The following is a 13,382-nucleotide window of genomic DNA, read 5'->3' as shown; positions in this document are numbered from 1 at the left end:
ATTGTATTGTATTGCATTGTATTGTATCTGTATTGTATTGTATTGTAGTGCATTGTATCGCATTGTATCTGTATCTGTATTGTATTGTATTGTATTGCATTGTATCGCATTGTATCTGTATCTGTATTGTATTGTATTGTATTGCATTGTATCGCATTGTATTGTATCTGTATTGTATTGTATTGTAGTGCATTGTATCACATTGTATCTGTATCTGTATTGTATCGTATTGTATTGCATTGTATCGCATTGTATCTGTATCTGTATTGTATTGTATTGTATTGCATTGTATCGCATTGTATCTATCTGTATTGTATTGTGTTGTATCTGTATTGTATCCATATTGTATTATAGTGCATTGTATTGTATCTGTATTGTATTGTATTGTGTTGTATCTGTATTGTATCTGTATTGTATTGTATCTGTATCTGTATTGTATTGTATTGTATTGCATTGTATATGTATCTGTATTGTATTGTATTTTATCTGTATTGTATTGTATCGTATCTGTATTGTATCATATCTGTATTGTATTTTATCTGTATTGCATTGTATTGTATCTGTATTGTACTGTATTGTATTTGTATTGTATTGTATTGCATTGTATATGTATTGTATTGCATTGCATTGCATTGTATTTAGATCTTTCATCTAGGGCTGGGCAGATTCCCTAGAGAAGATTCATTCTTTTTTCCTTCTTCAAAAGTAAATGCTTGACAACCAGTGATCTAGTTGTGGATAGAGTAAAGCACTGGGACTCAGTCTCTAATATGCATATGTTCACTTAATACCTGTTTTCAGTATGATGTAAACATCCTTGATTATCCACAAGTTTCCCCAGTGTAGAGCCCTCTGTGTCACCTCCTCTGGAGACTAAATTTCTGCTGGTTTACCTGGATGGAGGCAGTTATCTGAGTGTTCAAAAAGAGGAAGTGGAACTGGGGATATAACTCCCTTCTTGGCAGGTTCAATCAATTTTTTTTTTTTTAAATTTTTAGAGTAACATCCCATTGCACCTTCCAACTCCAGAAATAGTTGAGCCCATAAATCCCCAGTCTCTTTTGAAATTCTTCAAGGTAAACTGGACTAATTCTTACCTTTTACTACCCAAGCTCAGTATACAGCTTTTACCAGTTTGCTACAATGTCTGCCACTCATTGGTCATTTCATTTTCCAAAATTATGTTGTTGTCTCTAGTTTCATCTTTTGTATTTGTGAATTCATGCCTTTTAAAATGTTCCCTTACAATATAGCCCAGTGGAGTTTGGGAAGGTAATTCTATTTGTATCTTTAATTCACCAAGCAGCAAACTCGTATCTCTATACAGTTAAGACATTTTCTTTACCACTTAGGTCCCTAAGAAGAAAAGCCCAAATATAATACAGATATGGGTTTATAAGTGTTTTAATGCAACAGAACCAAAAATGATATCTAAAGTCCAACCATCCACCTCCATCACCAAATTATCATGGAGATGTTATAAGTTTATATTTGATTCCTCAAGTTTGTGCCTCATACTAAATTTTAAAAAATGCACAAAAGACTGCTGTGTAAAAAAACACCATACTTTATTAAAGTAAGAAACATACTATCAATTGAATGAAATATTCAAATTGTATGAATTGCAATTCTATGATCAAAGTGCAGAAGGCAAAAATAACAATAATGAAGTTATTTTAAAAGACTTAAACTAATTATTAATAGGATGATGCTATGTTAGTTTGATGTCTCTTAGTATGTCAGTTTGCCAATTAAACCATTATCAAAATTCTTAATTATAAATAATTCAATATAAAAGAAATTTCATAGCAACTAAGGCTATGAAAGGGCGGGGGGAGGACATTGCATTAGGACAAGTCCAGACTGATATATCCTGCTATTAAGTATGTATCTCTATTAAAAGTCCAACAGGCATCACAGTCTTAACACATTTAAACCTAGACTCAAAATATTCTTGCCCAACCTAGTCTTTCCTCTGTGTTACCTATCCCAGCAGGTTGAGACTTGTTTTTGGGTCTTCCCATTATCATCCAAATCCCGCTGATTTCTAAGACATTTTGATTCCATAAGTGAGACCCATCATTTTTTTTTTTTAATCTCCTCAAACATAAAGTTAATGCAGAACCTCCTTTTAGTTACTCATCTGGTCACAAAAAAAAAAAAAAAAGAAAAGAAAAGAAAAAGAAAAAAAAAAGGCAGAGACTCACTGAGGCTAATTCAAGCAAAAGGATTTATTGTAGTGAGTTTTATAAAGTAAAGTGAGGCACGTCAAAATTTTCAAGAGTTTAGAGTGCTCTGCCTATGGGAGCTAGGAGAAAAGATTTTATAGAGAAGACACAGCAAAGCAAGGAAATTATTTGATTGGCTATAGCTTAAATAATTACCTTATTTGGGAAAGCTTTGTTAGCAGTGGTTGGTTTGTCTAGAGTTTTCTTTTTTCTCAGATTTGAGTGCATTGACTCTGCCTTAGGTTTTGATTTGGTTAATGGCCTCCTTGTTCAACTACTTTGACATGGGTGAGTGGGGGATGACAATAATTTGGAAGGAGGGACTGTAATAGGGATGGTCTTCTGTGAGGTTAGGGCTGTAAAGTAGTTTAGATGTAGTAGCTCCCAAGACTGTGACATCAGGAGTCCACAGAGCTTTCCTCTAGCACTGTGCCATTAGTGTGACTCCGCAGCATCTTACAGATCTGCTTATTCCAATCATCTCCAGAAGCTTCCCTTTGAGTATTAGCTCAGTTTCAAGAGAGGAAAGCCTAGATCGTCTTCATGAGTCAGGCCACTAAGTCAGACTTGTCTATGCACCCTTGTTGAATGCACTGTCCACTTCTGTCCAGAGAGCTCTAACCAGGGTACAGTGATGCATGCTGCCCTCCATTCACTGGATACTCTAAACAGGAGAATCACTGGGGGCCAGACATGGATGTGCAGATGTGCAGTAAACCCTTCCCTTTTTTTTTTTTTTTTTTGCCTTACTTACTTATGCCAATATTGCCTAAAGATATCTAAAACTATACAGTGAAGTTCAGGAAACTACTCTTGGGGCATCAAAAGAGGGGACAGTATTCTCAGACTGTTTGCTGCAGGGTACCATCTCACACTGAGGTTTTCCACATGGGTTAGGTCAAAGTCCCTTTTTTTCTCCTGACTATGAAAACACACACACACACCACATTTTCATTCATTCTGCTTAGAAATGTAGTATTTTTATATTTATAATATTCTTATAGCTTTACTCTAAGAATGTTAAGTATTTTCATTTGTTACAAAGGCAATTTCCAATAATATATTCAAATTATACACCAGTTGAATTCAGTTCCTGTTACACCGTTAAGAATAGTGCCGAAATGACATCACAAAAAGTACCGTCTGGAGGGTAAAGAAAAGATACAGACTGAACGTATTTTCCAAGTCAAGAATGAAACAAGACAAAAAAGACACTCTTAAAATAGTAATTTGTTTTTTTTTTTACATAGACCCTAATGTCAAATATTTAATCTGGTAATATTACAGCCCATGAGGTTCCCAAAAATATTCTCCCATGAATTGTTTACTTATATTTATACATCAAATATTCAAAGTTATGTATATGTTTAGAGAGCTCTCAAAATGTTTTCATGTTGGTTTTCTTTTAGAATGACAACTAAGGTAATATTTCCATTCTCATATTTATAGGAAAGATTCATGAATGCCACTGAAAATTGTATAATAAATCTTAAGTTAGACATGGCTTCTACAAGCAAGTGAACAGTGAGAAGAAACTAGTTCAAATAAGCTTTAAGACAACATTCATCTGATAATTATAGACTCTAAGAAAGCAAAAATGTCCCTTAGAGATTCTTTAGGATAATCTTTCACTTCTGCAAGAAAACCTTCCGCAGTATTCCCAGAATATGCCAATTCAGTATGCCTTTAATTGTTTTCTGTGATGGGAATCTTCAAACATAATAAAAGACCCACTTCATTTTTGGACAGCTGGAATTGTCCAGTGTTCCTTCTTATAAGGAGCCAGTCTGCCTCTCTAATGCATCAAGCCCTCCAGACGGACACAGATCAAGGTGACACCTGTCCACATGTGTGCCTTTCAGAAGTACTCCTTCTTAGTGTTCTGAGAACCTGTCCTTAGATTCACTGCCAGACGCAGTTAGCAACTAAAACAAAGGCATCTGACACTTTTTGACTCCTTTATAACTAAAGATTAAATAAATGCAAAACAGTAAAAGAAAATCTGGAACACTGATCTGCACTCTTTGCAGAGAACTGTACCAGAGGAACCAAGGAGATACACCATGTAGACTTTGCAGAGAACTGTACCAGAGGAACCGAGGAGATACACCATGTAGACTTTGCAGAGAACTGTACCAGAGGAACCGAGGAGATACACCATGTAGACTTTGCAGAGAACTGTACCAGAGGAACCGAGGAGATACACCATGTAGACATACTGCTAACCAAAGAACTAGTCTATAAAAATCAATGTCTCTAACTCTAACTTTGTGAGCTATAGCAACAGTAGGGAGAACAAAATGATTTCAAGACCAGCTGTTTCAGGAGACCAGAAACAAAGACAGCTCACAAAATGAATTCCTAATGGCATTTAAATGGAGTTTCTTCCTTTAATATCAAGGTTCTTTGATGCCATGGGGAACAAACTTAGAAAGAAGCTTGGGCCATACTGCGTTAAGCTTCTACAAATTGTTTCAGGAAACACAAGGGGAAAAAAAAAAAAAACTCACAGAGAGAAGTGCCCAGTGGTACTGACCACAGTCTTAGCTGCTTCCTTAGCAATTCCCAGATCAATGCACAACAGGCCGTCCCACTGGCCCAAAATGTTAACAGGAGGACCCTAGCAAATCCAAGTAGATATTGAAGCAAAACAAGACTCCATCTGTGTCCTCTGCTCTAGGCCAATGCTAAGACTATAAGAAATTACCTCTATCAAGGATGAACAAAAAGAAGTCAACTTAGAAAAGATTCTGTAAGAACAATAAAAAAGGCACACCTTTCAAGAGGTAGGCAGAAAACATGCATTTAAAAAAGGTATAGGGGCATCTGGGAGGCTCAGTGGGTTAAAGCCTCTGCCTTCAGCTCAGTCATGATCTCAGGGTCCTGGGATCGAGCCCCGCATGGGGTTCTCTGCGCAGCGGGGAGCCTGCTTCCCATCCCACCACCCCCTGCCTCTCTGCCTACTTGTGATCTCTCTCTCTCTGTCAAATAAGTAAAATCTTTTAAAAAAATAAATAAAATAAAAAAAGAAAGTATAAATAGCAGTATCTGTTTTAATGCTTGGTAAAATTCACTAAAACATGCTCTCATGGTTTTATTAAAAAAAAGAAATAAAAAGAAAGGGTGATGTCTGCAATCAAAGGAGACGTGGCAGAGACAAAATTTTATGAAAAATTGGCAGAAATAACAAAATAACTAGAATTCTAAAGCATTGTGAAATAAACATCCAATGACATAATTTTTAAGTCCAGTAGGATGACGAGGGAAAATATGAAAAGCTCTCACAAACCAAGATGGTAACACAGGTTGTTCCTGACTTCACTCACCCTCATAAGAAATAAAGCTCACAACTCTTCAAAAACAAGACACCACTGAGAGAATCTGGAACACAGGGGTGAAGCTGAAGCTCCCCTGCACCGCGGAGACCAACATACATTACTTGAGAGGGATCAGAAAAGCAGCGACAGGTGGATCACTGCTCCTCCCTCTGGCCAGTACAGCACCACAGGAGCAGGCTCCACTTAAGCCTCCGTTCCCTTGCTGGGAAGAGTGAACCCAGGAACCCTAGCGTCCTGTACTGTATTGGGAGCTGCTTCTCTGATGTCACACCTGGGGATTACAGGCGATCTGCTCAACAATGGGAATCGGCCTGTGACAGAGGAGGGGGAGGGGCTTGCAACAACCAGTCTGCAACCTTGGCTCACTGAGTTCATATCTGCATTGCCCAAGTACTGATCCCAACCAGAGGCATCGCTCATCTACAGAACCAAGCTTGGGCACCCTAATCTGTCAGATTCAGAGGCAGTTTTGCAAACTCTAGAGCCCAGGCAAGAAGCAGAATCACAGCCCGACCCGAAGTGGAGAGTGTCTTCCAGCCCTACCCACCCAGAAAGGCTGGTGACAACTCCTGGAAGCAGTGCAGCCCAGCAGTGCTTGAGCCAAGATGCAGGTAGGCAGGCAGACGGGCAGACAGACTGACAGGCAGAGTTGATCACCCAGTACTGGGTGTGGAGCATTTCCATATTATGCGTAGGCAGGGGCTGATTAATGGCCAAGGCTGAGGGTGGTTCTTCCCTACCACCCCACCAGAAGAGGCTGTCTGAGAAATTAAGTAGCCTGGAGCAGCTCCTCCCCCTCCCATCCAAGCAAGGGAACTGAGACAGCGCTCCACCTGCCCTGGAAACTGTCTTTCGGCCCCATCTGACTGGAAAGGCCAGAGAAAACTCCTGGAGCTGAAAGGCATGTAGGCAGAGCCAGTAGTCTGCAAAACAAAGAGGATGGCTCTGTTCAATCACAGAATTTGTGGTGCAGGTTAGCTTGAGTTAAAATGACAAAGAGCCTTAGTAGCTATAGAACTGCTTCTCCCTTGGGGTGCCTGGATGGCTCAGTGGGTTAAAGCCTCTGCCTTCAGCTCAGGTCATGATCCCAGGGTCCCAGGATTGAGCCCCACATCGGGCTCTCCGCTCAGCGGGGAGCCTGCTTCCTCCTCTTTCTCTCTCTGCCTGCCTCTCTGCCTACTTGTGATCTCTCTGTCAAATAAATAAATAAAATCTTAAAAAAAAAAAAAGAACTGCTTCTCTCACTGTACCTGGGCATGAAATCTAATTAATAGCCCCACTCATTACTGAACACAGCCTTCAGCCTGTCTGACCACAGAACCCAGCACACAGGAAGCTTGAACAATGTACAGCTCCTGGGCTCCCCTATGTGCAGAGCAGAACTAGTGGCCTCACCTGACCAGGGAATTTAGTGCATACTCTGGCCTAATTCGGACCCACAAACAATGATCTATCTAGGCCTTGGGTCCTGTCCTACTGCCCTGCCAGGCAGAGAGGACAACTCATAGCCCGATCTACCACTGAATATAGTCCTCAGTCCGGGTCATCTAGTAACCCTGACCAGAGAATCCAGGCAGCCAGAGCCCATTCTTCAGCCGCACTTAGGAAGGCAAACAAGCCAGCAGTCCTTTCCAACTGTGGAACCAGTGGCGCGCCCAACCCATCCATGTTCTCCGAACTCAAACAGTTGTCTCGCCCCAAAACATCCATAATAGCAGGCCCTACCTCCTCAAGGAGGTTATCAATAAACATACCTGGAAACCCAGACTGAACCAACTGGTGAAGAACTATCTCTGTCAAAACCTATAAAGTTTGGGAGAAGAGCCTGATTACTCAAATACAGACACTAACATGATGAATCAAGGATCACAAATAAATCAAGTAAATGTGGCACCACCAAAGGAAACTAATAAAGCTCTAACAACTGACCTTAAAAAATGGAAATCTATGAATTGTCAGAAGAAAAATTTAGAATAAGGCTCCTAAAGAAGTTCAGTGTATATATAAAAATAAACAGACAACTGAATGAATTTAGGAAAACAGTGCATGAACAAAAAGAGAAATGCAAGGAAGTAAAAAGCAAACAAACAAAAAAAAACCCAAATCCTACAGTTGAAAAACAGTTAAAAAAAAATGGAACAGAAGAATTCAATAGAGAATTTAAAAAGTAGATTCGACATAAAGAAGAAAGAATCAACTATCTGGAGGACAGGACATTGGAAATTACATAGAGAAGCAAAAAAGGATTAAAAAGAGTGAAGAAACCCTGTGGAAATTATGGGACACAATGAAAGGAAATAATATTTGCATTATTGGAATTCCAGGATAAGTGGGAAAGGGACAGAAATGATATATTTAAATCATTAATGGCTGAAAACTTTTTGAACCTAGAGAGAGAAATGGACATCCACAGCCCTGAGGCCCAAAAGACCTCAAATAGGTTGAATCAGATAGGGCTCACTTTGGACACATTGTAATCACATTGCCAAAATTCAAAGAAAGAATTTTAAGAGCAGCAAGAGGAAAGAGAAAAGCTCTGTACAAGAAAAACCCTCATAAGACTAGTGGATTTCTCAACAGAAAATTTTCAGGGCAGGAGAGAATAGAACATATTCAAAATACTGGAAGAAAATAATTGTCAACCAAAAATTCTAACTCTAGGAAAGCTGTCCTTCAGAAATGAGAGATAAATACTTGCTTGAACAAATACTGAGAGAGTTCATTACCACCAGACTCTGCCTTATAAGAAATGTTGGAAGATAGTTCTTCGAGTGATAAGTAAAAGAATTCTATTTAACATCATAAAAACTCAAAAAGGTAGCATAAATCTATAATCTATTAGCAAATATATAAGCATAGTTAGATTCTGCAATATGGTAATTCTGATGCATAATTCATTACAATTCTAGTTTAACAATACTAAACAAAACCATAACTACAAAAATCTGTTATTAGTAATACAATAAAAACATATAAATTGTAACAGCAATAACCTAAAATGTGAGGGGGAGGAGAAGTAAAAATACAAAATTCATAAATTCTATTGAAGTTAAGTTACCAGTTTAAAAATAGGCAGCTGTAAGTTTAAGATATGCTCTGTAGGTCTTATTAAAGAAAAAAGAAAAAATCCTGTAGTTATTACACAAAAGAACACTATAAGGAAATCAAAGTATACTAATAACAAAAGAAACCAAAACACACACAAAAAGACAGGAGGATAAGAAACAGAGAAAAACAGATCTACAAAACAACCAGAAAAGGGCACCTGGGTGGCTCAGTGGGTTGGGCCACTGCCTTCAACTCGGGTCATGATCTCAGGGTCCTGGGATGGAGCCCCGCATCGTGCTCTCTGCTCAGCAGAGAGCCCACTTCCCTCTCTCTCTCTCTGCCTGCCTCTCTGCCTGCTTGTGATTTTTCTCTCTCTCAAATAAATAAAATCTTAAAAAAAAATACAACAACCAGAAAACAATTAACAAAATGGCAATAGTAAGTTCTTACCTATCAATAATTAAAGACAAATCAGATTTTCCAAATAAAAGATATAGAATTGCTGAATGGATAAAAAGAAAATCCAACAATATGCTGTCTTTATGAAACTCATTTTAGGGGCAGATGGCTCATTCAGTTTAGCATCTGATTCTTCTCAGCTCAGGTCTTGATGTCAGGGTCATGAGCTCAAGCCCTGTGTTTACTAAAAAAAATAAAAATAAAAATAAAAGAGAAACTCACATTAGCCTTATAAAGATGTATAAACTGAGAGTGAAAGATGGAAAAACGCACTTCAGGCAAATAGTAATTAAAGAAAAGTCAGGGGTAACTATGTTTATATCAGATAAAATGGACTTCAGTCAATTACAGAAAAGTCTTTATATAATGATAAGTGGGTGAATACATCAAAGAGGTGTAACTACTGTAAATATTCATGCCCAACATCAGAACACCTAAATGAATAAGTCAAAATTGACAGAGCTAAAAGGAGAAATAGCTAATAATACAATAATAGTTGGGAACTTTAATACCCCAGTCTCAACAACGGACAGCTCATCCAGAGAACCAGTTAGGAAACAGCAGATTTGAACAACACTGTAGACCAAAGGATCTAACCGATATATACAGAACACACCATCAACAACAGCGTAACACGTATTCTTCTCAAGCTCACATTCCTAGGATGTCAGGCCTGTTTTCTAGGGTATTAAGCCATGTTTCTAGAATATGTTAGGCCACAAAACAAGTCTCAGAAAATTCAAGAAGATTGAAATCATACCGAGTATCTTCTCTGAACACAAAAGCATGAAACTAAAAATCAGTGAGAAGAGGATAACTGGAAAGCTCATGAGCACATAGAAATGGAAAATTCATGAAATGATCCTGGTGGAAGTGTTAATTACAAAGATTTGTTTTAAATGTTACTAATACATAAAGAATTAAAAATTAGACTGGCCTCAGAGTTACATCTTCTATATCATGGATCACCTGTAAAATATATAGCAATATTTTTAGGGTTAGAGGAGAAAGATTTTTATCCAAGTATTTTATAGTGAGCCAAATTGTGATACACCTGTGAAAGCTGTTTTAGGACAATTTAGGTTATTCAAGATTACATAAGGTATATAACTCACGTTCTCTTCCTGCAAAAAGTATTCAAGAAATTATTCAAACCAATCAAGGAATGAATCAACTGAATAAAGAAAACAGAGAAGTTATATCATAAAAGGAGAGGTGTTGACCAATAGGAATAATTTAAACATAAAATTAAACAAGAAAGAATAATAAACATAAAATGACTCTGATTTTTCTGGTTCTAGTCCCAGATTCAGTAATCATGTATGGGAGGTAAGTTTTTTGAGTCCTACTTAGTGAAATATAAATGCAAATTTAAAAAGTTGATGCTTATCTAATTTTTGTCTCTTCGTACCTATTTTTTTTATTCTGTAAATGAGTTTTCTCATTCTCTTTAATGTTCTGAAATTTATTAACCACACAGCTAAGTATGGCAAGAATTATAATTCACTCATCATACTTAACATTTGATAAGCTCTCTCCACTTGAAGGTAAAGTCCATCAGTGGTGGGAATTTTTTTTTTATTTGACAATCATTTTCAAAACCAAAAATCTCTTTCTGATTCCCTGACTTTTCCTTTTGGCTGGCCAAACTATTTTAACCTCCCTCTCTTAGCCATTTTGTTACCGGTCCAGTTTTTTTAAAACCACCTTTCCATATTTCCCAAATTTGTTTTCTTTTGGCCTCTAGATTGTAACACATTGCTAGCATCTGCCCAGACCTGAAAGGCAGAAGTGGGGCTCTTGAGACCATGAAGCCCAACTAGCAATTACAGGTGTGAAGTTCTTTGGTTTTCGGCAACAATAGTGGAGGTATCGATGTCTGGTTCTCAGCTTCTTGAGTTATTTCCCTTGCAAAAAATCTCATAGTATGAATGAATAATTTTCCTGAGAGCCTCACTTTAGTATATGATCAAAGTTTGATTTCTGTGACCTTAATAAACATTCTGCAAGCTAACTTATATCCTATAATAAATTACTTTATACTTAGAACCGGCCAGAGTGATTCTCTTGACCAACCCAAGGCTGGCAGACAACGAGTAAACGGTTTCATGCTCATAACTTCACTTACTCCCCCGAGACAGCGGCCAGCACTTCCCATCCATATTTGTTCTTCTAGCAGTTTGGTGGAATTTGCCGATGGCCCCATATCCATTTGCCAGTGGCTCCATATATTCATTTTCTATTGATACTTTAAAAATTACCACAAATGGTGACTTAAAACAACACCCATTATTAGGTCACAGTTCAGTAGGTCAGAAGTTGAGGCAGGCCCAGCTGTGTTTTCTGGTGGGAGTAGTACAGGACTGAAGTCAAAGTGTCAGCCAGGAGACACTTTTATCTGAAAGTTCTAAGGAAGACTCTGGTGTCATTTTTATTCAGGTTCCTTACTGTTGTAGGTCTAAGTCCCCCATTTCCTCCTGGCTCTCAGCCAGAGGCTACTTTTTTCTTCCAGAGATCCCCAGCCTTCCTTTCAGGTGGCCTCCTCCATCTTCAGTGCCAGTGAGAAAACAATGCTTCGTTACAGATCTCTCTTTCTGCCAACAGCCAGAGAAAACTGTGCTTTTAAAGGAGTTGTATGTTTAGATCACAGTGACCCAAATTATCTCCCATTGATTTAACTCAGAGTCAACTGACAGCAACCTTAATTATATCTTTATCTCTTTTACCATATAACATGACATATTCACAGGAGAGGGAATTATGCAAGGGCAAAGGCCATTGGGGTCATTCCTAGTAGTTTACCTACCTCAGTCCTCTCTAGTTGTTTTCAGTATCAGAGGTTGCAACCTTTTTACTTCTTTTTTATTATTTTCATAGGCTTTTCAGGTGGAAGAGAACTGACATTAGCTACTCAGTGTGATATCTTAAACTAAAAGTCCCAATCACACTCACAGTAGGTTGCAAATTTTATTTATATTACACTTGGATGTGAAAAAACTGAAGTATGTTTTCTCTGTAAATGGTCCAAACCCCTTTGCTAGCTACTACTCCCTTCGATAACAGGAAAGAAAAAAAAATAGGAAACTGTAAGTTTAGTCTGATTTGTTAGTATTTTTTAGATGAATGGCATCTATTGCTAAAGAAAAATTGCACTGCACAGGGTTAAACAGTCAAGGAAGACTTTATTCAAGATGATTGCAGTTGGGAAGAGAGAGATTGACTTCGACCACACTGAAACAAAAGGAGGGTTTTGAAGCCTACAGCCAACTAGTGGAAAAGTACTGGAGGACTTTAGGAAGGAGGTAGGTCAAAGTGATTGGGTCATTGGTGACTGCTTACTGGTGATCACCAAAGTTAGATTCCACACTGCCACAAAGACTGGGAGATAGGGGCCCTTTCGTTCTTGATGATTGCTTTTCAAACAGTTGGTTTCCAGGTCCTTCAGAAATACACTACTGTCTGTAAAACAAGAGTCTGGGAGAGGATTTACATCTCAAAGGCACAGGAAAAAAGGTATAATTTAAAGTTTTCTAGAATAAACTCTCTAAGAAGAGGGAGGTCAGGGACCTATAGTCAGGAAGAAACCTATCTAAAGTTTAGTCAAGCTGAGGAGAATGTTTAGTCTGCCTTAGCCACCAGTAAAGATAAAATGCTTAGCATTTCAGATTTCCACCCATCCCCTCTTTCTCTCCAGAAAGGTGTATGAGCGTATGAGGAAAGTGCAGCTTACATAACCATATGTCTGATGACAAAAGATGATGATCTTGAACCTGCACAATGTCCCCTGGATTCTTGCTGGTCACTTCTGCAGTGATCAGTCTGAACTACTCCCTCTTGGTAATCACTGAGTTGTGACTCGCTCTATTTGACTTTTTTTTTTTTTTAAAGAAGTGTCATGTGGAAGCCCCCCACTGGAGTCCTCAGTTCTCCTGCTTCTATTGTCTTGAAATTGTTGAGTTCTGCACCACCTTAGTCAGACACCAGTGTTTTGCCTTCGTGCCCATTCTTTCTGTGTCCACTGCATGTCTTTAATTCTGGAGAACCAGGATGTCTCAAGCATTGGTTTACCTGTGTCTGCAACTGGCACCTCTGCAGTTGCTCACTTTGCGTCAGGGGTACTGAAACCAAAAGCTGAAGTTTCCCAGCAACCCGCACCTCTCTGACACGCTCCCAAAAGGAAACATCCTGACGTCACACACTTTCCCTAGGTGTTCTCAGTCTTCCCAAACCCATCTCGGCGTTAAAATCCGTCCCTCCACATACTCCCGCCCTCACCCCTGCATGAATAGGCCCATGTTGAGATTAGCAG

This window comes from Enhydra lutris, unplaced genomic scaffold (assembly GCF_002288905.1).
Source record: "Enhydra lutris kenyoni isolate GAN:26980312 unplaced genomic scaffold, ASM228890v2 scaffoldscaffold1, whole genome shotgun sequence".
In the NCBI taxonomy this organism is placed as follows: Eukaryota; Metazoa; Chordata; class Mammalia; order Carnivora; family Mustelidae; genus Enhydra; species Enhydra lutris.
This window is presented reverse-complemented; position numbering follows the sequence as displayed.